This window comes from Dermochelys coriacea, chromosome 5, assembly GCF_009764565.3.
Source record: "Dermochelys coriacea isolate rDerCor1 chromosome 5, rDerCor1.pri.v4, whole genome shotgun sequence".
NCBI classification, from domain to species: Eukaryota; Metazoa; Chordata; order Testudines; family Dermochelyidae; genus Dermochelys; species Dermochelys coriacea.
The window spans coordinates 88,543,265-88,567,597 of record NC_050072.1 but is presented as its reverse complement, the minus strand read 5'-3'; positions in this window follow the sequence as shown (position 1 = coordinate 88,567,597).

The window sequence follows — 24,333 nt, the reverse complement described above, 5'->3', positions numbered from 1 at the left end:
CATTTTTATTAAGGATTGAGATTGGGTTTTTTCCCAATTTTGAATTTATTTTGGGAACTTCATTTTAACAAAGATAACAAACACCAAGCCATGCTAAATCCTCTTATATCAGGGGAAAAAGGCATAGGTACAGATACAGTATATTTACACTAGCTGTTAGCAGGGGAATTTTCTATTGGGCATTTGCAGCTACACTATGGCCTCTATGCCACCTGAGTGGTTCAAAGGGGTCATAACTATGTAGAGGTTCTGACCCTTCGTAACGATATCATAACATTTCCAGAGAGTAGAAGAACAAGAGGATTCAGATGGAGGAAGTCTGGTAACAAGCTCCTAACTTTATTTTCAGTTCAATGCATCTTTTTAAAATATTTTAATATTTGGTTTGTATTATCTAAAGTTCATTACAAGGTTGATAAAAACACTCTTTCATGCATAGTTTTGATGTCAGATGAATGTTTTCTCAGCATGTATAGAAACAGAATTGTAAGCATCAGCATATAGAAACCTATACAATATTTCATAAAAAATCAATCTTTTGCAAAGAAAATTTCTTCATTAGCAGCATTTTTAGAGAAACTGTATTTTTATGTTCTAAACACATTAAACCAATGGAGTGTGTCATCATGATTTCAATGCATAAAGTACAGCACTAAAAGTAAGTATTGGAGGAATTGATGAACTTAAACTCTAGCAATTGTTGTTGCTAGTTCCAGCCCTAGGTGTGAATGCACTTGGAGTCAAAGGGTTAAACAAAATTGAGCAGAAATATCTCTCAGCTGAGTTGCCCAGAGGACTAAAGTCACTTTCACAGACAGGAAAGAAGTATAAAAAGCTAAATATGGATACATTGCTACCCAAATTGTGTATGCACAAAATTGGTAATTGCTCATATGCATATTTTCTGGCACAACACAGGCACTGAGGATTGAGAATTTAGCTCGAGATATACATTCACTAATCTTAGGAAAGATTTACTAATTTTGCTTTGTACTTCATTTTCCACTGCAGGAACTCAAGGGATCTTAGCATCCTTTAAAACAATAATATGTGTTTATAAATAGTGTTAGGATCTTGGCACACACTTTATACCTTGTACTGCCTAAGTTATGTACAAGAAAAAGGAAGAAGAAAAATTCTGTTCTGTACAGCACAAGTCATCTACATGGAAAATTCACCTATTATAAATGTTATTTTGCCTGACCAGGTATGTATAGTGACATGACTAGAAATAAGCATGTGTGCTTAAATCTAATCTGTATAAAATACGAAGCACCTTCCATTCAATAAACTCAAAGAATTGTACAAATATTAATGAACAAATCCCTATGGTATAAGTAAAAGTAAAAAAAATAAAAGTACAAGCTTTTACCAAACAGGAAACTGAATGATTTTTCCCAAGAGTACATGGGAAGTATGTGACACAGTTGGAAATAATACCCATGTCTTTTAATTACTAGGCCTGTCTGTCTTAACTGGAAGAGTATCCTTCCCTTCTTGTATTTTTTCCCTAGTAGTTACCAGAATGTGTTAGGTGGTATACAAGCACATAAGAAGTAACAGTCATTGCCTTAAAAAACTTGCAATAATTGAGACATAATGTAGTTTAATGCCAGATATAGCACAGGGTTTGTCAAAGGTATTAGAACACTTTCTACTAAGGTACATGGTAACACTTTAAGGATAGTCACTTGCATATAACATGCCATCCTTACAGGTGTGCATCAGTGACATGCACTCTTGTATATGATCTTTTGAAAATGTGTTCTCGAGTGTGACATTGTAGATGAACTGGTGGCTCTGAGGCCATCTCTGGAAGTCCAGTGGATATGGGTTGATGTAGTTCACATAGCTCTGCCTCCAGCCTGCAAGAAGCCCTCTCAGTGCACTCTCATCTAAAATCTTGTGATCCCCTCCACTGAAAAGCCTCCACTGAGTAGCCCATAGTATCCTTTGAGTGCTGGATATCTGCCCCTCCATTTTCTGTCTTTGGAGGCTACCCTGGTTCCTCCAGTGCTCAGTCTTCAGAGTAGACAGGATATCTGCCTATCCTGGAATATATCATGCACTGATCATTCTTCATTACAGCTGGCTGATAGACTGCGACTAGAGCCCCAGAAGGGCATCTCCAGAAGATACCAGTTGCCTGAGAAGGAAGTGGGAAGGTGTTGGGCAGATTGCTCCAAGAAGGCAATAGTAGTAAGTAGCTGTGTCTGTAGAGCTTGTGGGGTAAAACTGTTTCTGGGAGCAGTTGTCCCATGGGAAAGTGAATGGGGAAGGTCTTCTGTGGAAACAAACTGGTTAAATAAAACTGAAAGAAAACTACTAAAATTGAATGAAAAGCAGAGGGTATATTTCTTAACTTCAGGAAATATCTGGATTTTCTGCAATATTTTACATACTGACCATTATTGGGTCACTTCATTTTTTTTTAATGTCAAGATCTTTCAGTGTTCATCAGTTCATCACCCTCAGAAGATCCTCCCTACGATGAACTCATTACATGCCTCCAGCAGAGTGAACATCAGTAATGATAAAGCTAAGGGCCACGTTACTTGGAAATTATGCAATGAATTTTTTAGTGGGGAAGGTAATGTTCACTGAAACTATTGCTTCCTAACTAAGATTTAAATATTAATTTTCAAAAGCATGTGGCTTTGTCACTTTTTAACAACAAGTGAAGCAAACTCAGCACACTCTTGGATACTTTATTATTTAAAATGAATAGTATTTAGCACCCAAATAGCTATAATGGTACATACATCAGCTCATTAATTCTCATAACTACTCTGCAGATAAGTAAGTATTGGATCTGATTGAAAGCCCATTGAAGTAGATGAATATTTGTGTTGGCTTCAATACATTTGAGTCAGGCCCTCAAAAACCTGGGATTTGAAGTTGGGTGTTCCTATTCATAGCCCACTGGATCTTTCCTGGAGAGGAAAGGCTTGCAGAAACAGAAGGCACGGATAACCCTTGCTCAAAGCTTGAAGCCAGCCAAAGGGAAACCCAAAACTGGCTGGGAATGTGCTGAAAGAGGAAATCCACGAAGAGCAGCTTCCACAACGGTGCTTCTCTAAAACCCTGACCATAGTTAATAGCTGCATTCCCCTCAGGAGATTTGCCTTATGGAAAACTTCTATACAATGTAATAGGCATCAAACCAATAAGATTCTCTAGAACATAAATAGGGTTCTATGGTAGTGGCTCTATTTTATAAACTACATGAATGCTTGTGCAGCTGTATGAATGTATCATGGACAATAAAAGATTGCAGATCCTAGTGCTGACTGAACCTGGTGCTATTCTAAACAAAAAGGGTTCTCAGCCATGCTTGTAGATATTTCCTTTGCTTCACACTGACTCAGAGACATTCTAGGCTTCAGAGTGATATACAGTGACAATCCTAAAATCTTACTATATAGATTGTCTTTATTCTTTATATTATCAGAATACCTAGCAGCCCCCAGTCATGTAGCACAACAAGGTCCTGGTCCATATTGTGCACTCACAGAACCAAAAGGCTCTGCTCTAAATCTAAGGATAGATGAAGCAAAAGATGGATGTAGACAGACTAGTGGAGAATTACAAGGGAGCAGTGAGACAATCTAGATCAGTATGACAGGCTGCAGTCTAAGCATGCCAGCAGCCTAGCCATTGTCAATTTTTTTTGCAGGAATCCTGTCAAAAGAATTCTGAGGAGGGTTTTGAAGTAGGATAATTAGTTTGTGGATATTTATGGGGAGCAACTTCCAAGTGGGAGGAGCAGCATGGGACAAAGCTCAAAGGTGCTTAACAAGTAGGTGAGAAAGCTGGTATCATGGTCCAAAGGGAGGCGGCTCAACATTTTGATAATGAGAGTATAGATAGGGTGGGGGTAGGTCATAAAGGGATCTGAAAGTAAAAACAAGCAGCTTACGTTTTATAGAAGCGGTAACCAGTGGAATGATGCAAAGAGAGGTTAGTTTAAGTATCTATAGATAGGCTATCATTCTCTATTGAATTCTCTAGCACACCTCTGTGTAAAACACCATTCCAGGTGCAATTTAACTAGAACATAATACTACAGAGCTGGCTTATTTCTTTCTGTTCTGTGAGGTGTTGCCTTTATACAATCTAAACATTCATTGAGCATTTTTGCAAGCATGTTTGATTTGAGATTCATTCTCACCCCTACATGTCTTCCAGCATTACTGTTTCCCAGATCTCTTCCTCCTATTGAGTATGTGTTTTGGATTATTTCCTATGCTTCAGGTTATAAAGTGTTTTGGGCAGAAACCGGGCTGTTTTTGTGTTTGGAAGAGATCCTAGAACATTGTGAGTGTTACCACAATCTAAATGATAATATAACTGCTTAAAGTGATGGATATAAATGTCTAAATTAGGAGTAGAGGACAAAGTTGCAAGGATCGATAGCCAAGACAGAGGGAGGAAAAAAGGATTAAGATGACAACACAAGAAATGGGACCGTTAGCTCTTTAAAAGACATCTGAAATCAGCTTCCATCCCATAGCAATAAATATGATGAAAAACTGGAATGGAAAGGTTAATGGAGTCTTTTGAAACTACTCAAGTAAATTCTCCTGAAGTCAAATAAATCTAAGTTTCACATTTTTCCTTAGTGTGAAACTGTTTGGTGCTGAGTTCATACAGCGAGCACTCAATTTTTGTAAGATCACTCAAGTAGCCAAGAAGTTCCTGTTTCTTGTAAATGGTAAACTTTCCCTGGATATTAATAGCTTTCTTAATGGAATGTGAATAACCATCTTTTATACAGAACTTAATTAAATTATTAAACAATTTTCTTGTTTTTCCCCACATCTGTGCTGCTGCAATTTAACTACATTACTGTTAATGAAATCATGATGATTAATCTACATAGTAATAATCTATTCAGTTAAAAGCAGAATAACTTTTATATCTGTTATTCAGGAAGGCTTTATTTGCAGAGGAGAGAAACTGGTATTCTATTCATGTAAACAAGATAAAGCAATTTTCAGGATGGAGATTCCTCCCCTGCCCCACATTTGCATTGCTTTGATGACGTAATAAATAGTAGCATGGTGGGGCCATATACTGCTCTCTGTTCATGCAGGCAACTCCCATTGAAATCAATAGCATTTCATTCTTGGTCAAGGGTAGCACATGACCCCTGATGTCTCATACCTCATCATTCTCATGGAGACATAAAGCAAACAGAACTGCTTGTAAAAATCAGGTTTCAGACCTTTGTTTTTCCTCACATTCTAACGCTTAGATTTACATTAGCAGTTCAGGTATATGCTATGATTCTGATACTGGTTATAAACCTTTCAAATTATTCTGATCTGACAAATAAGGTGGTCATAAAATAATAGAAGCATCAGCCCATTTACTACCAAAAAATCAGATATGAATCCCATATCTTAAATTCCCCCCAACCTGATGGCTGTATACTGGTGATCCACGGTTTGAATTTATTGCCACTTACCTTTTCTTGTGACTTCTGTTAAAAAGTAGCCATAGCAAAATCTAGCTGCAGTATTTTCTACTTTTGTTCACACAAGAGGGGAAAAAGACATTTCCTTTGTGTATGAAATAAATTTACAATTAGACCAAGTTAATTCATAATAAAACAAAAGTGAGATTAACAGGCTAGTGAATCTGATAGCTACATTATTTTTCAGATCTTCAATAGACCAGAACACAAGGATCAAGATAACATGATTAACCAGTTCTGAAAATGTACATTATTAGCATATAGCTTTAACCCATGGAATTATAATGAATCCCTAGTTTTTTTCTTTATGGGAAGGTTTTCCCTCTAAGTTTTCATCATTCAGCAGGGTTTTACTTATGCCATTCCAACCCTGTAAAAGAAGAGAGCTCTTTGGGCATTTCACACCCTCTACTGGGTAGCACGAATTTGGCAGCACTCTTTACTACATAGTCTCCCTTGTTCCAGGGGAGTTCTGATACCCACCACTTTATGGGTCTGCCTCAGTTTCCCTTTCCATGTGATGTTTTGAATTTATAGCATCTATTAGCTATGCCTAGTTTTCCTGCTGCTAGTGGAATCATGGCACTTCCTAGCTGTATGTGTGCCTAACTGCTCCTGGCACAATGTGGGCCACAAACACACTCCCCCGATTCAGTTTCTCCAGGGAGGGTGAACAGCTCACCCCCTTGGCCACTGAGTCTGGCCATGGTGAGCTTGCACCTAAGTCCTCTGAGTTTAAACCTGTTATAGCATTATAGAAGATAACACATCAAGAAAATTAACTTCCCATAAGCAGAGTTCCAGCACCTTCTTGGTGTCCATATTAACTCAGGCTACTGACAAGGCAGTGAGATTTCTCATATCCATATATGTTTGCTCTTTAGCAGCTGCTCAGGCACACCATTATGTCCTTCCTCCAGGGTCCTATGGGCATGATTTGATCCTCCTGTTCAAGCCATCTGCATTTCCCCTGATCAGCAAGCTTTTGTAGAACCAGCTCTGCCTTGATGCTTGGCCTCTGGCTCTATCTGGTTCTTTTCCACAAGAGGCCTTTTCCACTCCAACCTGCACAGTTCTGGACTTCCCACTACCAAGACTCCCTCTTCTGGATGATCTATGGCCACATGCCATAAGAGAAAAAGGGACATTTTTGGCCCCCTGTTTGGAGAAGGTGCCCCATCCTGCATCGCAACATACGAGCACAACATAGCCATCAGTTCCAATTTCTGTTGATTTGTAGCAGTCAGACTTTGCTGCTTTCTCATGAGCTGTTTGTAACTTGTGCTTGCTAACTAACTTTTATCGATGACAAACTGTCTATATAGCCCATGGCAGCAAGTTTCTGGGTCAACTAGGGTGACCAGACAGTAAGTGTGAAAAATTGGGATGGGGGGTGGGGAGTAATAGGTGCCTATATAAGACACTGCCATGAATTTGGGACTCTCCCTATAAAATTTGGGTTGACAGTTTCAGGCTATTGGGGCTCATGTTAGTGCTCTAAAAACAGCTGTATAGCCAGTGCTTTGAAGTTGCAACTTGAGCTGGAGTTCAGGGTCTGAAGTCCCCCCTGTTTTTAAATTGTTTTAAAGCTGTTTTTAAATTGCCACCCTGAGCCCCACTCACCCAAGTCTGTTGACCTGGGCTGGGATGCTCATTGCTACGGGCTGTGCAGACGTACCTTAACAGATATGCTCTTGGTTTTCAGTTTAAAGAGCAAAAGTATAAGCTCTTGCAATAAAGTTTTAAAAAGCTTCACATGCTACCAACTAGATCCCAAATGCTGCCACCATTTTGTCACATACGAATTCTGTGTCAACTTTCTTTTGGTATCAGAGAAGCAGCAGTGTTAGTCTGTATTCGCAAAAAGAAAAGGAGTACTTGTGGCACCTTAGAGACTAACAAATTTATTAGAGCATAAGCTTTCGTGAGCTACAGCTCACTTCATCGGATGCATTTGGTGGAAAAAACAGAGGAGAGATTTATATACACACACACAGAGAACATGAAACAATGGGTTTATCATACACACTGTAAGGAGAGTGACATTTGCTTCCTCTCTAACCTTACTAGGAATTAAAATTGGTTAGACAGGGACTGAAATTAGACTCTCAACCTCCAGCTGGTCAGTTTTATGAAGACAACACTTAACTAACAGTTTCTTTTACTTTCCAGAATAAATTCTCATAACTCCCACTGCTTTCACTGGGTGTTTGTATATTTATGTGGAGAAAATAGAATTCTTGCTTATGATTATGATGTGCAGCCATTGCAAGTATAAAGTTAGCTAAGCCAATAATCACCTAAGTGTGAAGTCATGACGGGGCTAAATAATGGAATATCTAAACTAAAGAATTTACTAGACTGGATGCAGTACAGGGCTAAGCTAACTACCATTTTCTTACAAGCCTTACATAATCATTTAAGCTGCTTCCCACACTTACATAACTGAACTACAGTACATCAGTATGAACTGCTCATACTTCCCCAGTCACTAAAACACTCAAGGCTCTATCTGAATTGTCTATTCAAATAGATACAATATATATTAATTAAATATTGCAAAATTAGTGGGATGGGGAAGTCCTTATACTGGATATGATTGCCCAGAGTGTATTGTCAATGGCAAGTGGAAACTGGAATGGTCGTGGGCAAAATGGACTATTCTATTTTAAATAGGGTGATAAGAAACATAATTTTTGGTTTCAGAGTAGCAGCCGTGTTAGTCTGTATTCGCAAAAAGAAAAGGAGTACTTGTGGCACCTTAGAGACTAACAAATTTATTAGAGCATAAGCTTTCGTGAGTTACAGCTCACTTCATCGGATGCATCCGATGAAGTGAGCTGTAGCTCACGAAAGCTTATGCTCTAATAAATTTGTTAGTCTCTAAGGTGCCACAAGTACTCCTTTTCTTTTTAAGAAACATAATGTGTTGCAAAACAAATGCTGAACCTCCTTATACGGTGCATTTGTTGCATTCTTAACAGTTTAAGGCTCTTTAATCTGTAGGGACAAGCTTTACTTTGTGAAAGCATGTTCAATATTAATTTTTAGTTTTATTTAAATGGACTTTCTCTCCACATTTTCATTTTGCATCGTTTACATGGCTTATGTACATTTCTTATCCTTTATTTTAAAGCAACCATGACGACTTTTCGTTGTTAGAAATTTTTCACACACTTGTAGCCTAATGGTTTATAATCTAAAATATTTTGAATGAAAGGCAAGAAACTGTTCTTACAGTTAAAGTGGTTTTGCCTAGAAGAAACTGGTTTTCCTGTAGTAGATATTCTCTGGGGCAAAAACATTCTGTAATATCTTGGTACGTAATCTGAAAGGATTTTAATAACATGCTTCAGTTGCTCATATCTGCTTTGCAAGCTTATACCAGTTGCACACTTCTCTTAAACTTTACCTTGATCAAAATAGGGTGTACCTATCACTGTTGTAAAATAATTGTCCCAATAATTGATGCAATATTTTTATCTTGTCTATTGAAAACGTATTATGCAATGAAAAGAAATTTGAATATATACAGTGTTGATTGTTTCATGTTTAGAAGAGTTTTAAAAGTCAATTTAATGCTCCATGAAAATTGCTAGGCTGACAGCCCTAAGATTTCTCTTTACCTTAAAAGTGGCATGGAAAAAAAAGTGGCAATGCAAGTTGCGGTGCATTGTCAAAAATCTAACAAGTTGAGACTGTTGGTAGTTTCTAGGCTATTTCTTGGAGGCTCTGGGTACATCTACACAGCAGTGGTAAGTCATGGCAGCAAACCTCCAAGCCCAGGCTGACAGACTCGGGCTCATTGGGCTTGTGCTACCATGTTAAAAACAATTGCATAGACAGATCTTTTAAGTTGCAGCTCAGGCTGGAGCTTGGGCTCTGAAGGCCACCCCCAGCCTGGCCCTAAGCTTCAGAGCCTGAGCTCCAGCACAAGCTGCAATATCTACACAACTACTTTTAGCACCATAATGTGAGCTCCATAAGCCTGAGTCTGTTGACCCAGTGTCAGAGGCTCGCTGCTGTGGGCTGCAGATATATCCTCTGGTGATGATCTTTGTGATGGTAAGTGTTTTTGTGATATGGATGCCTATCAACTGACAACTAAACTGACACCAAATATCTCCTTATTAGAGATACATCAGCACCCAAATGGTGGGTGTTGCTTTCCACCAACATTTATTTTCCCCTTGTACAGACATGATGAAGTTATTCTGTTTATTGGGCAGAAAGATATTGCATTCACATGCAAGATTAGGTTCATCAACAGCATCAGACATGGAGACCCTGAGAAACAGATGTGCTTAGTATTAAGGGGAATCAGAATGTCTGAAAAATCCAGAACTTTGTAACAACTAAGGATCAGGCTACGTTATGAAACCTGCCTTCTATGGTTTTGTGACATTTTGACAGGAAATAAAAGGTTTGTATGTGCCCAGACATCTAGCAGATAGACCACAGCTGATGAGCCACTGGTTCCTAAATTCTGTTCTAACCTCTGGCTTACCAACCTGAAGAGAATAAAAATGTGATTGTGAAAATTATCATCCAGTAAGAATAAATTCTGTCCTGGGGAGGTTTACATTTAAACAACACTCTGTGATAATAAATGAGAAACTTTCTTACCATTTGGGCCTTCATCAAGTTTCTGCTGTCTTTGTTTCCCCTTAAAACATCATTAGTGCATACACTAGAACAAAAAGCTCAGGAAAGTTAGATCAAGATATACTTGTGTAGTTACAGACCACAAAATGGGATACCCAGGCTTTAATCATAATTTTAGACAAAGATAGAAAGATCTTGATCATCCGGTCCACTCTCCAGCCAATTTTTTTCCCTATAGCACATTCTTTCTTTTTTTTCTCCAAATCTAATTTTGATGGCAAACTAAATACTTAGCATTGATTTCAGTGTTGAATACTCCCAATAATCAGCCTGTGCAGCGAAATACATGTAATCATTTTTTTAAAAATAGTAGTTGTTGTTCTTCCTCCCTGTGGAGTCCTTTTGGTACTTCCACTTTACTGATACCTCAGAATGCCATAACACAAATACCAGAATTCATAGAGTTCATTGTATTTTGATACCACCGAATGATATGTATGTTATCTTTAATGTAACAAGAATTACTAAGTGAATATTATCAAGGGGGGAAATATATGTTCTAAATAATTCTTTAAAACTCATATTTATGTTAACCGGTTAATGGGGACATGATAAACCTGCAAACACTTTAAGCATGTGAATGGTCCTATCCTGCAATGAGTACTGGTCAGGTGAGTTTAAGTCTACACAGAGCGCCACTGATGTAAACTGGGCTCCATATACATGCAGAGTTCCACCCAAACAGAGCAAAGTGCATGATCAGGGCCTTAAAATGGAACAAAACCCAAAAATTCTGAAAAGTAAGCAGTAAAAAACAAATAATTAAGTCTTTGTGCAAAAGACCAAACAGGACTTTTCCTTTAATGGTTTGAAAAACTGCCTATGGATTGTACATAATTACTTGATATAATTAAAATATTGCCTAATTACATTAATTACCTAATTTATTAATTAAATGTAGCACAATTAAAAAAACAATCCTAATTAGCGGGTATCTTTGCCAGAGAAACTGTATTGCTCCAGTTTGGTCTCCAGGGTAAAGTATAGATGCGTTTAAAAATACCAACCCTAATTATATCTTTACTGGAGGTTATGTCTGGTTATGTACAAAGAAAAATATACATTTTATAAAAAATGTTTAAATATTTACTCAAGAAAATCAAACAGTCCTTTGGAAAACCGTAATTTCTTTTAAAAAATATTGAATCAAAATTTTTAAAGTATTCGGTGGCTGCAAAAATGGTGTTCTTAAATCAGATAAAAATAGCTCTTAAAAAAACCTACTCAGGTCTTAATTGGGCTGCTTTCCGAGGAAATATTCATGAATGTTTGCACCATGTAAATGTTACAATTTTTTTTAAATGACAGATTATGGTTCTGTAGGAAGTTAACCTATTGAATGGAGACAGTAAAACAAAACAAAACTAACAATTCCTGACTGAAAGATTCAAAAGAGAGACCAGGTCATGCAAACCTTAACATATATAAGTAGTCCCATTGAAATTAATGCAACCACTTGCTTGAATAAATGTTTGTAGGATCGGTCTTCCTGCATGAGTATGTGGAGAATTTATATAAATGAGCTTGCCTCTTTTCTTGGATTATAGAGCCCTATAGCTCACTTTAACAATGAGGTAAATTAAAACTAAATGAACTAATGTAGTGCTAGAATGGAAAAAAAATCTCCACTGTAACCACAGGAGTGATGGGATAAACTCTGACCCATCTTTTGATAAGTCATTTTGGAAAAAAATAAGAGTTCTTGGGAGTGATTAATGTAATCTCCACCATGTATAGTGTAAAGATATGAATAGCAGTCATCAAAATGGCCATCAGGTATCCAAGGTTCCTTAACTATGGAAGGTTGATAAGGGTTCCTTCAGGTGCTCCCAAGAATTTTCATAAAAGCTAGGGAGACCTGTTTAATATAATCACTCGCCTTGGCAATGCTTCCTGATCAGTAATGGGGGAAGTATAAGCAAATTATGGTATAATTAATTCCCTGCAGTTGTCCTAACCATGAGCACAGTTTCTTAAAAACCCTTCCTGATGATTATTATGTGATCAGCAGGACTGAAAGTAACCTACAAAGTTTTATTTTTATTTAATGGAAATGGAATGTCAAATTCTGCAAAAATCAGTTGAGTCTTAAATGATTATTACATGCCTCACTTGGATATCCAAAATGAGATAAATCAATCATAGTCCAAGCTTTAAGTCTCTGTCTTCTGAATTCATCCAGTGCTATTTGGGGGAGAACCTTCAGATGATGATGATGATTCTAACAATTAATGTATGGTGAAAATCCACTACTTCCATTTGCAATACTGATAAAAATGGGGGAGAATTTACTTTTACATTAGTATCTAATTATTTCCATAGTATTTAAATGATGAAGAGGCAAAATATATATCTGTATGATGATTGTTCATAATGGATTTTATAGAACATTATTTTCTTTACTCTTCCCAAGATCTAGGCAGCTCTCTCTGGTGTACTTTTGTTGTTATTGCTTTAATTTTCCTGGTCTTTTTAAAGGTTTTAAAAGCAGTCATGCTTTGTTTTAGTCTAATCCTCTTCATAAATTAGTCCCCTTGGGAAATAAAATGTTCAGTTCTGAGGGACTTTGTCCTAGATTTTTTTAGCTGCATTGTCCCAGAATATACATGTGTCTGGGGGAGGGAAGACTTGTGATGTAGTTGTTGATGGTAAGGAAGACTAAAACTTTGACCTGCAATCAGAAATGAATTGGAAGCAAATAGAGAGAGTCTCCTTCAAGAGAGTCTCTTTGGGGGATGCTCATTCAGTGGAGTATCCTGATGGAGTATTCTGTTGCAATAAATGGCAATCAGGCAGGTATTCAGAGTCCACTCTGGAGAAGAGGAAATACTGAAATGCTAATGCGATAAGAAAACTGAAGATACTGCTCACCTACAGCAGTTCCTTTTGGCTGGTTCACAACAACTGGCAGGGAAAGGTAGAAATATAATTTCCAGTGTATTGCAATGATAGCTACATTAGCTACATTTTTGACCTGACAGGTGAAATTTCAGATCGACAATTCATAAAACTCTCATTATATTCAATGGAAATCTCATGAATCTCCTCTCTCACCTAGATAGGAATTATTACTTCAGCAGCTGGCACTGGATATGACAAAGATACCTAATATTGATAAAGATGCAGCTGAAGAATTAATCCGATATCTTACCAGGATGTGTATATAAAATCTTTTGTTCAAGAGGTAATTTTTCTTTATATAGCTAATTACATGACTTTCTAAAGATTCTGATCAAGAATAAATAGATTCTGTCTTAGTGCAGAAATTGACAGAGCACAAAGTTGGCTGGTTAAGGGCTTGATCCAAGACCCATATAAGTCAAAGGAAACATACCCATTAACTCTAACTCAAGGCATAAATGGAAAAGCAGGGAAGCCTTTAAGAATCTTCATATGATTGCTGTGCACCATTCTGTGGCATGAGATTGGAGATGGAACTATAGTTTCAAATATTTCCATAGACAGGATTGATTTTTTTCCCCTTATCTGTAGCTGGACTATTAACTCTATCAATCACAGATGGGGAACTGTATTTGGAAGTCTCACTCCTAATTATTATTATGTTTACATTTTTCTCCCATTAAATTAAAAAGCATTTCTTTTTTTATATCCTTTAGGCCCTTTGTGACTGCTTTTTAGCTTTTAAAGATTTTTTGGTCAACTGATAGTCAAGTCTTAATTGTACTGTCAGTGGAGAAGAGCCAAAATTGTTAAAGCACCTGCTTGTGAAAGATAATTTGTTACAGGAACTGAAGCTAACTAAACATTAAAAGGAGGGGCCTAAATAGTTATAGAAATGTAGTTAGAGTATAGATAGAATCATAGAAGTGTAGGACTGGAAGGGACCTCAATAGGTCATCTAGTCAAGTCCCCTGCACTCAAGGCAGGACTAAGTAATAAATAGACCATTCCTGTCAGGTGTTTGCCTAACTTTGTTTTTAAAAACCTCCAGTGATGGAGATTTCATAACTTCCCTAAGTAACTTGTTCCAGTGCTTAACTACCCTGACAGTTAGGAAGTTTTTCCTAAAGTCCAACCTAAACTTCTCTTGCTGCAATTTAAGACCATTGTTTTTTGTCCTATCCTCAGAAGTTAGAGAATGGTTTCACTCTCCTCCATGTAACAATCCTTTATGTACTTTAAAACTGTTATGCCCCTTCTCAGTCTTTTCTTCTCCAGAATAAACAAACTCAGTTTTTTCAATCTTTCCCCATAGGTCATGTTTTCTAGACTTTTAATAATTTTTGTTGCTCTCCTCTGGACTTTCTCCAATTTGTTCACATCTTTCCTGAAATGTGGTACCCAGTACTGGACACAATACTTCATTTGAGGCATGGAGTAGCGTGGAAGAATTACGTCTCATGTCTGACTTACAGCACTCTTGCTAATACATCCCAGAATGATGTTCACTTTTTTTTCCCCCCAACAATGTTACACTGTTGACACATATAGCTTGCAATCCACTATAACCCCCAGGTCCCTTTCCCCAGTTCTCCTTCCTAAGCAGTCATTCCTATTTTGTATGTGTGCAATTGATTGTTCCTTCCTAACTGTAATACTTGCATTTGTCATGTTTGAATTTCATTCTACTTAATTCAGACTATTTCTCCAATTTGTCCAGACCACTCTGAATTTTAATCCTCTCTTCGAAACACTTGCAACGCATCCCAGCTTAGTATTGTCTGTAAACTTTAGTAGTGTAGTCTCTCTGCCATTATCTAAATCATTTTATGAAAATATTGAACAGAACCAGACTCAGGACTGATCCCTGTGGGTCTCACTCTATATGCCCTTCCAGCTTGACTCTTAACCACTGATGTTTATTTTCTGGGAATGGTTTTTCAACCAGTTATGTATTCTTCTTAGGCTATGTCTACACTACCACGGTAAATTGACCTATGCTATGCAACTCCAGCTGTGTTATTTACGTAGGTGGAGTTGACTTACCTTAGTTGGAGTTACCGCGGGATCTACACTGCTGGGGGGGGGCGGGTTGATGGGAGAAAATCTCCCATCGACTTACCTTACTTTTCTCATCAGGGGTAGAGTACCGGGGTCAACTGGAGAGTGATCTGCAATCGATTTGGCGGGTCTTTACTAAACCCTCTAAATCAACCGCCAATGAATCGATCTCAAAGTGTCGATCCCTGCTGTAGTGTAGACCTGTCCTTAGAGTAGCTCTATCTAGGCTATATTTCCCTAGTTTGATTATGAGAGGATCATGCAAGACAATATCAAAAGCCTTATTAAAGTCAAGCCATACTACATCTATCACTTTCCCTTATCCACAAGGCTTGTTACCCTGTCAAAGAAAGCTATTAGGCTGGTTTGACTTGATTTATTCTTCACAAATCCACATTGACTGTTACTTATCACTTTACTGTCTTCTAGGTGTTTGCAAATTGATTGCTTGTGATTACTTGCTCCATTATCTTTCTGGGTACAAAAGTTAAGATGACTGGTCTGTAATTCTCCAGGTTATCCTTATTCCCATTTTTATAGTATGGCACTATATTTGCTCACTTCCAGTCCTCTGAAATATCTTCCATGACTTTTCAAAGATAATTACTAGTGGCTCAGCTGTTTCCTCAGTCAGGTCCTTGAATATTCTAGGATGTACTTCATCAGGCCCTGCCAATTGGAAAACATCTAAATAGTCTAAGCAATTTTTAACTTGTTCCTTCTGAGAATGTGAGGGAGATTCCCAAACCTGAGCCATTCTTTTTAGGTGGGAAATCTGAGGAACTGTGCCAGATTGAGGTGTCATTAGAGGAGATTTTGGAACAAAATGAAAAACTAAACAGTAATAAGTCATCAGGACCAGATGGTATTCACCCAAGCATTCTGATGGAACTCAAATGTGAAAGTGAAGAACTACTAACTGTGGTTTGTAACCTATCATTTAAATCAGTTTATGTACCAAATTACTGGAGGATAGCTAATGTGACACCAATTTTTTAAAAAAGGCTCCAGGGGTGATCCCAGCAATTACAGGCCAGTATACCTATCTTCAGTACTGGGAAAACTGGTTGAAACAATAGTAAAAGAAAATTGTCAGACACATAGATGAACATAATTTATTGGGGAAGAGTCAGCATGGTTTTTGTAAAGGGAAATCATGCCTCACCAATCTATTAGAATTCTTTGAGGGGGTCAACAAGCATGTGGACAAGGGAGATCCAGTGGATATAGTGTACTTAGATTTTCAGAGGTCCTTTGACAAGGTCCCTCACCAAAGACTCTTAAGCAAAGTAAGCTGTCATGGGATAAGAGGGAAGGTTTTCTCATGGATCAGTAACTGGTTTAAAGATAGGAAACACAGGGTAGGAATAAATGGTCAATTTTCAGAATGGAGAGAGGTAAATAGTCATATCCCCCAGGGGTCTGTACTGGGACAAATCCTTTTCAACATATTCATAAATGATCTGGAAAAAGGGGTAAACAGCGAGGTGGCAAAATTTGCAGATGATACAAAACTATTAAAGATAGTAAAGTCCCAAGCAGACCACAAAGAGCTACAAAAGGAACTCACAAAACTGGGTGACTGGGCAACAAAATGGCAGATGAAATTCAATGCTGATAAATGCAAAGTAGTGTGTAAAGAAAAACATAATTGCAACTATACTATACAATGATAGGGTCTAAATTAGTTATTACCACTCAAGAAAGATCTTGGAGTCATTATGGATAGTTCCCTGAAAACATCCACTCAATGTGCAGCGGCAGTCAAAAAAGTGAACAGAATGTTGGGAAACATTAAGAAAGGGATAGATAATAAGTCAGAAAATATCATATAGGGGCAATACTGTATGCAGATGTGGTCGCCCCATCTCAAAAAAGATATTTTAGAAATGGAAAAGGTTCAGAAAAGGGCAGCAAAAATTATTAGTGGTATGGAATGGCTTCCATATGAGGAGAGATTAGTAAGACTGGAATTTTTGAGCTTGGAAAAGAGATGACTAAGGTGGGAATGTGATAGAAGTCTATAAAATCATGACTGATATGGAGAAAGTAAATAAGGATGTGTTATTTACTTCTTTTCATAACACAAGAACTAGAGGTCACCAAATGAAATTAATAGGGAGCAGGTTAAAAACAAACAAAACGAAGTATTTTTTCACACAATGCACAGTCAATCTGTGGAACTCCTTACCAGAGAATGTTGTGAAGGCAAAGACTGTAACAGGGTTCAAAAAAGAACTAGATAAATTAATGAAGAGTAGGTCCGTCAATGGATATTAGCGAGGATGGGCAGGGATGTTGTCCCTAGCCTCTATTTGCTAGAAGCTGGGAATGGGCGACAGAGGATGGATCACTTGATGATTACCTGTTCTGTTCATTCCCTCTGGGGCACCTGTCATTGGCCACTGTTAGAAGACAGGATACTGGGCTAGATGGACCTTTGATCTTATCCAGTATGGCCATTCTTATGTTTTTTTTTTGGCCTTCCCTATTTTAGCCACAGATCCTACCTCATTTTCACTGGCATTCACTATGCTAGACATCCAATTGCTACTATCCTTTTTGGGGAAAACTGAAACAAAAAAGGCAGTTGGTACTTCTGCCATTTCCACATTTTCTGTTATTGTCTTTCCCCCTTCTTTGAGTAATTGGCCTTCCCTGTTCTTGGTCTTTCTCTTTCTTCTAATGTATTTGTAGAATATTTTTCTTGTTACCTTTTATGTCCCTAGCTAATTTCATTTCATTTTGTGCCTTGGCCCTTCTAACTGTGTCCCTACATGCTTGTGTTGTTTGTTTATATTCATCCTCTGTCATTTGACCTAATTTTCACTTTTTGTAGGACTCTTTATTGAGGTTCAGATAATTGACGATCTTCTGGTTAAGCCAGGATGGGCTCTTGCCATACTTCCTATCTTTGCTGTGCAGTGGGATAGTTTGCTCTTGTGCCCTTAATAATATCTCTTTGAAAAACTGCCAACCTGTTTTTCCCCTTAGACTTGCTTTCCATCGGAATCTTACCTACCAACTCCCTGAGTTTGCTAAAGCTTGACTTCTTGAAGTCCATTATCTTTATTCTGCTGTTTTCACACCTACCATTCCTAAGAATCCTGAACTTTATCATTTCATGAGCACATTCACTTCTAATTGGAGAAGAGAGGGAGGAATAGTGCTTCAATACAGGACAGTTAAGTACCTTATAGAACAAGTACATTATCTTGAACTGTGGCTTTCCTCAGCTGATTGCTTACTGAGCCTCCACTTTGGAGATATGCCAAAGGAGTAAATTAACATACTTAATGAATGCTACCTAATGTCATTACCAAGCTCACAAGGGCAGTCCAGATATGGGAAATCACTTGCTCCACAGGATCTGTATTGATGCTGTGGGAAAACGATGAGATAACATATAGTGAGGCAAACTTCAAACAGCTTAGAGGTCAAAAATGAAATAATATAGTTCATTGTACAAATAGACATTTTAATTGAGTCACAACACTCAGACTGAACTAGTACTACCCCAGTTTGTGTTTACCAAACACCCTTCTCCTTTTCTGAAAAAATATAATCTGTTTGTGATGCCTTCCAATGAAGTGAGCTGTAGCTCATGAAAGCTTATGCTGAAATAAATTTGTTAGTCTCTAAGGTGCCACAAGTACTCCTTTTCTTCTTCCGACTATAAAGACCATTACCGCACTCTGTGTGTGTTTGTTATTGTTTAGTATTGTACCTGTTTGTGCCTTTACAATCAGAAATCACTGAGGCAAACATTATTACAATTGGCACATTTCAATACTGCCATTCTGTCTGGAGGACTCACAACTATAAGTGCTGACCTCAAGGCAGACTTTCAAAAGCAGGGCAGATGCCCCAAACTGGTGGCATGTTCTCTAACTAAATTTCATCAACCCAGTACCAAATGTGAACTCCCACAGTACTACAATAGTCTTATACTGGGGTTACAGAAAGTCCTATTAGATATTCCAGTCTAGCTTGCTACCTAGGCTAGCTTGATTATGTGATAAATGGATACTTTCACCAAAAATCACAAATATTCCAGGGTAATCCCAGTCCCAAGAGATCAGTCACTCATCCAGGTCAAGTTGCATCCTAGATCTCACACGAAAGACAACGCTTGGTAGCCGATTCCATAGTAAAATAGCTAAATGTTTATTAGCTAAGAAAAGAAATGAGAATTATTGAGAGGTTAAAGCAGGTAAATATATGTACAAATGAGTCACAATCTATAATTCCAAATTGTAGCAAATGTAGTAATCTGCCAGTTTCCTAAAAGTTTCTCAGAGCTACACAGAATAACTCTAGGGATTTCTGTCTTCTCATTCAGATATTCTGCCCTGTTAGAATCCAAATAATCAAGAGATGAAGATTTTCCTTTGTATCTATATTTATATTAGTTCTCTTAGAACAATTTGGCAGGACAGCTATCACAAGTTTTCTTCTTTGATGGCCGTAAGAGAAGGATGTTTTTAGAGTTTTTGAACTCTGAATGTCCTACACAATGACCACTCACTTTGAAGTGCTCAAGATGCATTATCTTTCTGATAAGTGTCCTTCATTTGCATTACACAAGGCTTCTTTCATGTTTGGAAGGTTTTTTTAGATATTGGGAGTCATATGCAATACAAAATATTAACAACATACAGATAAGTGAAAACAATGCATGTAACATCCCATTAATTTTCATGATGTTTAAAAACCAAATACATTCTTCTGCATTAACAATCACTTTGATCTATAATAATAAACAAGTGAATTGACCTAGGTCTTTGGCATGAGCTGGCTCCTGGTCTGCCAGCATCACAGATACACTTACAGCACTCTATAAATAATAGTTATACCCCTTCTATGTATTATAATTATGGGAAACGAAGTTTCTTTCACTTCTTTCTCTGGCTATTGCCTCTTTATTCCTGCTTCTTTTCGTTGCCATTGCCACTTCCTCCCTAGAGTTGTGTTTACCCAGCTGCCAAGCTAAGTTGCTTACTGAGCAGCCTCTTCTATAAGAGACTGTAGGACAGCATTAAAGGAAAGAGGTGAATTCATAGTAAACTCTAAGGCCCCAGGCTTGTATACACTTAGGCCCAGATTCCCAAAGGTGCCTAGAAAATGCCTGGAACAACAGTGAGATCCACAAAGCTTGAGATAGACAAACTCCCTATAAAATAAATGCAGAGACATAGGTACCTAAGAATGTGATCCATAAATGTTAGGTGGGGAGTTGTCAAAAGTAGCATATGGGAGATACCAGCATGAAAGGTAGGTATTTCCTAAACTACATCCATCTACCGAATTAGGTGTCTAAATCCAGGCTGCAGGGATGCACCTATCTCCTCTTGCAATCCATAGCTGGGCATCCCTCTCATGGACCCAGGCAGGTTAGGCGCCTAAATCATTTCTTGTCAGAATGAGTTAAGTACCTGCCTCACTCCACATAGAATGACCAGAGGAAGAGAAGCAGCCCTGTTTATATCTTTTAGCTTAGTGGTTAGAGTACTCCGCTGGATGCCCCCCTTTCTGTCTGAAAGGACAAAAGGATTTGAACAGAGGTATTTCACCTTTCTGGAGAGAGCACTAACCACTGAGCTATGGGAGGGGGCTCAATCTTACTTGTTTAAGTTGTTTCACTGTGTAAAAATACTTAAACAGTCAATGGGCTAACAAATTGAATGAAAATAACTCTACAAGCCAGTTTTTAGGGCACCCACATGAGAGATTGGAAACCCAGGGCCCAGTCCCTTTGTGACAATGATTCTTGAATTATTTATCCAAAGTGGAAGAGTTTCAACAGGTTAGCCAGAGGGCATTCCATATCAGAATATCCCATTACTCAGTGCTCAGAGCACCCTCCCGAGAGATGGTAGAGACCCCTGTTCAAATCATTTCTCCTCATCTGGTAGAGGGAGGAATTGAACCTGCGTCTCCCACATCCTGGGTGATTGCTCTAAGCACTGAGCTAAAAAATAGAAGGTGGGTGGTAGTTTCTCCTCAGGCTGGATTTTGAATGGGCCTTGCTAGGCGTGCTCAAAACACACCTATAGAACATACACATAGAAGGTAGGCACTCCTCTGCCTATCTTTCTCTGGTTTATGGATCATGCTTGGGCTTTGGTGGGAGACGGGCACTCGGAGTGAAGCAGCAGCAGTGCACCTGTCCAGAGGCAGAAACTTTGGTGCCTAGGGAAATTTTAGGTGCAAAGCAAATTTAGGGTTAGTCGGCAGCCAAGCAGTGGTGTTATGTATTGCAGTGTAGCCTAAGTCTGGGGTTTAAGTGATTAAGGCCCATTGTGGATCTGGGCCTTATTTGCGTATGTAATTTAACTTGTGTGAGGCCTACTGAACTACTTGCATAGTAAAGTTGCAGATTGTGTAAGTGTTTACAGGACTGGAATCATACCACAGTGTTCAATCCTTTGCAGTTTTTATTTATGCAAAATGAATGTTGTACTATTTAAGGAAATCACGTGATGAATACTTTCCACTTCTGCAGCCTTTGGGAGTGTTCTCTATGATGAAAACATATATAGACTACATATAATGACTGGCAGGGATGGAGTTAAATCTTTTTCCCTGAAGAGGAAAGCTGCAACAGTTTTTTTTCCCCTCACAGCAGGGCCTGTTAAACATCCCAATAATGTGGGAAATATTATTGGGCTCAGCTGAGACAAATTACTAACTTTAACAAAAATTACAACAGCTGGGCCTATAAAATGGAAGAGTGGATAAGTCTTTTCTTTCCTGGGTTTGGTAAAGTTTTGGAAACAGAAAGATTTGGTAAGCAGCTCATTTTTTCTTTATTATGTGTCTGTTGTGTTCTCTGGATGAAAATATGAGGAAAGATTTTAAAACCTAGACCTTATGGTGGTTTTTTTATTGTTTAATGAGGATCTATCCAAGCTGTAAAATTTCTCTTTTCCTACTCTTGGGTGTTGTGATAGAAATCCTATACCTTGCTGTCTCAAGGGCACTTTACTTAGCTGTTTTAAGAACACGATTATGCTTTTATATTGTATGTGTGCTGATGCTGTATATAGAAAAATGAGATTGAATATGGTATAAGGATCAAGAAAATTCATTCAACAAAATATGGCTGTAATATTGACATTTTTATTTACATGTAACTCAAAAATACCTTTAATCCCATATAGAGGCCTTTTTCTGCACCCACAACTAAAGAAAATAACCAGAATATGCTCCCCACCCATACCACACTGCAGACAGACAGACTTGCTGGTGTGTTGCAGGAGTTATTCAGGAAAGACATAACCACACACCAGAACTTGTGCTGTTGACTTCAGTGGGAGAAAGACTGGCTCCTAAAATAGTGAGAGAGAACCTAAAAAGGGGAGGGGGGGAAAATTTACATCAAATTTTCTCAATGGAAAATTGGTTTTCTCAATAAGTAAATGAGAGCTTTACTGGCAAATATAAAACTAAAAACATAAAATTGTTTTCACCAAAAAGCCAAATTCTGGCTTTAAACAAGAAGTAGAAAATCTTCTGTGGAGGTTCTCAGGTTTCTATAATAATACGATAGCTACTTGATTATTTAATTTACCTTAAAACTAGAGCTAGCCAAAAATATTCTATTGTTCCGTCTTTCAGCAGAACATTGGGTTTCTGACTTACTGGTATTTTTGACAAAGGATCTGTTCAGTGGAAAATATCAGCTAAAATGGCACTCAGATATTTTAGTTCAGATATTTTATGCTCCTGTTGTCCCCCTGCTTATATTTCTTATATTTTCTGGTCAGACTACATCTTTCATGATGCACCACAGCCAAATGGACTCTTAGGACATACCCTCTTCCTTCACCAAGAGGAGAAAACATGGTGTATTGTGGAAGACGTAGTCCAACCAGGGAACTAAGTCGGTTGGGGAGAATGAGAGCATAAGGCACCCAAACTCATAAGAGGCCCTGAAGTGCCATTCTGAATAGAAATGTTTCAGTTTTTAGTTTAAATATCTCCCCTAAAAGTTCCACAAAATCAGGAAAAAACTTTGGTTTTGTCAATTTTCCACATGCAGAAAAAGTATTTTTCAACTAGTTTTACTTATAGGCTTTGGGCTATCTTATAATAATACTTAGAAAGAAATGTTAAACCTAATTGTTCGCCATCGTCGGGTTTTAGGAATTTTCACTCTTCCAATGAGTTTCAGAAAACTGATTCTGAAACCAAATTTTTGCTTTCTTCACATACCTCTAATGCAAAAGTTGCACTAAAGGTTTTAGCATGAGGAGTAGGTTCAAATTTCTTCATGAATGAGATCCCCCTCTCTGGATATCTTTGAGGAGAAACTACTTCCTGAATATAAAATGTAGACAATTTTATTTCCTTTTCTGAAATCTTTAATTCTGAATACTACAAGATCCATACCTTATATGGTAGCATATATGCCACTGCATACCATAACATAAGATCAAAAGGAAATATTTAGGTCTATATTTGGAATTCCTAGTCATTTAAGTACTGACTTATCTTTATAAAAGACTGCCCTACTTCATCACCTATCAAACGGTTTTCAGTGTGGTTACACCAAATTACCATGCAACCCACATAGATTGTCTACAGAGACAGGAGTACTACATGCTTACACAAGTAAATTATAAAGACTCCAAGTCAGAAAAATGTAAAACTGTCTTGTTACTGCTGAACAGTAATAACAGTAGACAAATGACAATATTTATATACAGAAAATATAATTAATCCAGCAATACAAAGGGAACATGAAATTATCCACAATGGAAGCCTACTCCAAGTTTAGCATCTGTTGCACAGCAGTCTTGGATATCTGAGAATTTTAGTGTAATCACTGTAATTTTGTATTGTAAGTATTGTATTATAACTTATACATTGTTATAACAGCCCTTCCAAAATAATTATGCTGATGTTATAAGTGACATTTAAAACAAAAGATTAAAGTGAAGCCATTGTTTGTGGGTTTTTTTCCTAAAATTACATCTCCTTTTTAACAGATCTGCCCTGTTATGTATGTAGTCACGCCTTTTGCTTTTTTAAATAGAGATCTCAGTAATTTCTATTCCCCTTAGTGCTGTGGATCAGATGCATCTGAGGCTCTGAACCAAAGTCTGCTGAAGTCAAATCCCTAGCTTGAGTGTGTAGGGGTGTCATATAAGAAACTTATTTTGGTTGTAGAGTGAGCAAATTTGAACTAGATGGATAGTGGCCTGTCCAGGTTTCCAGTGACA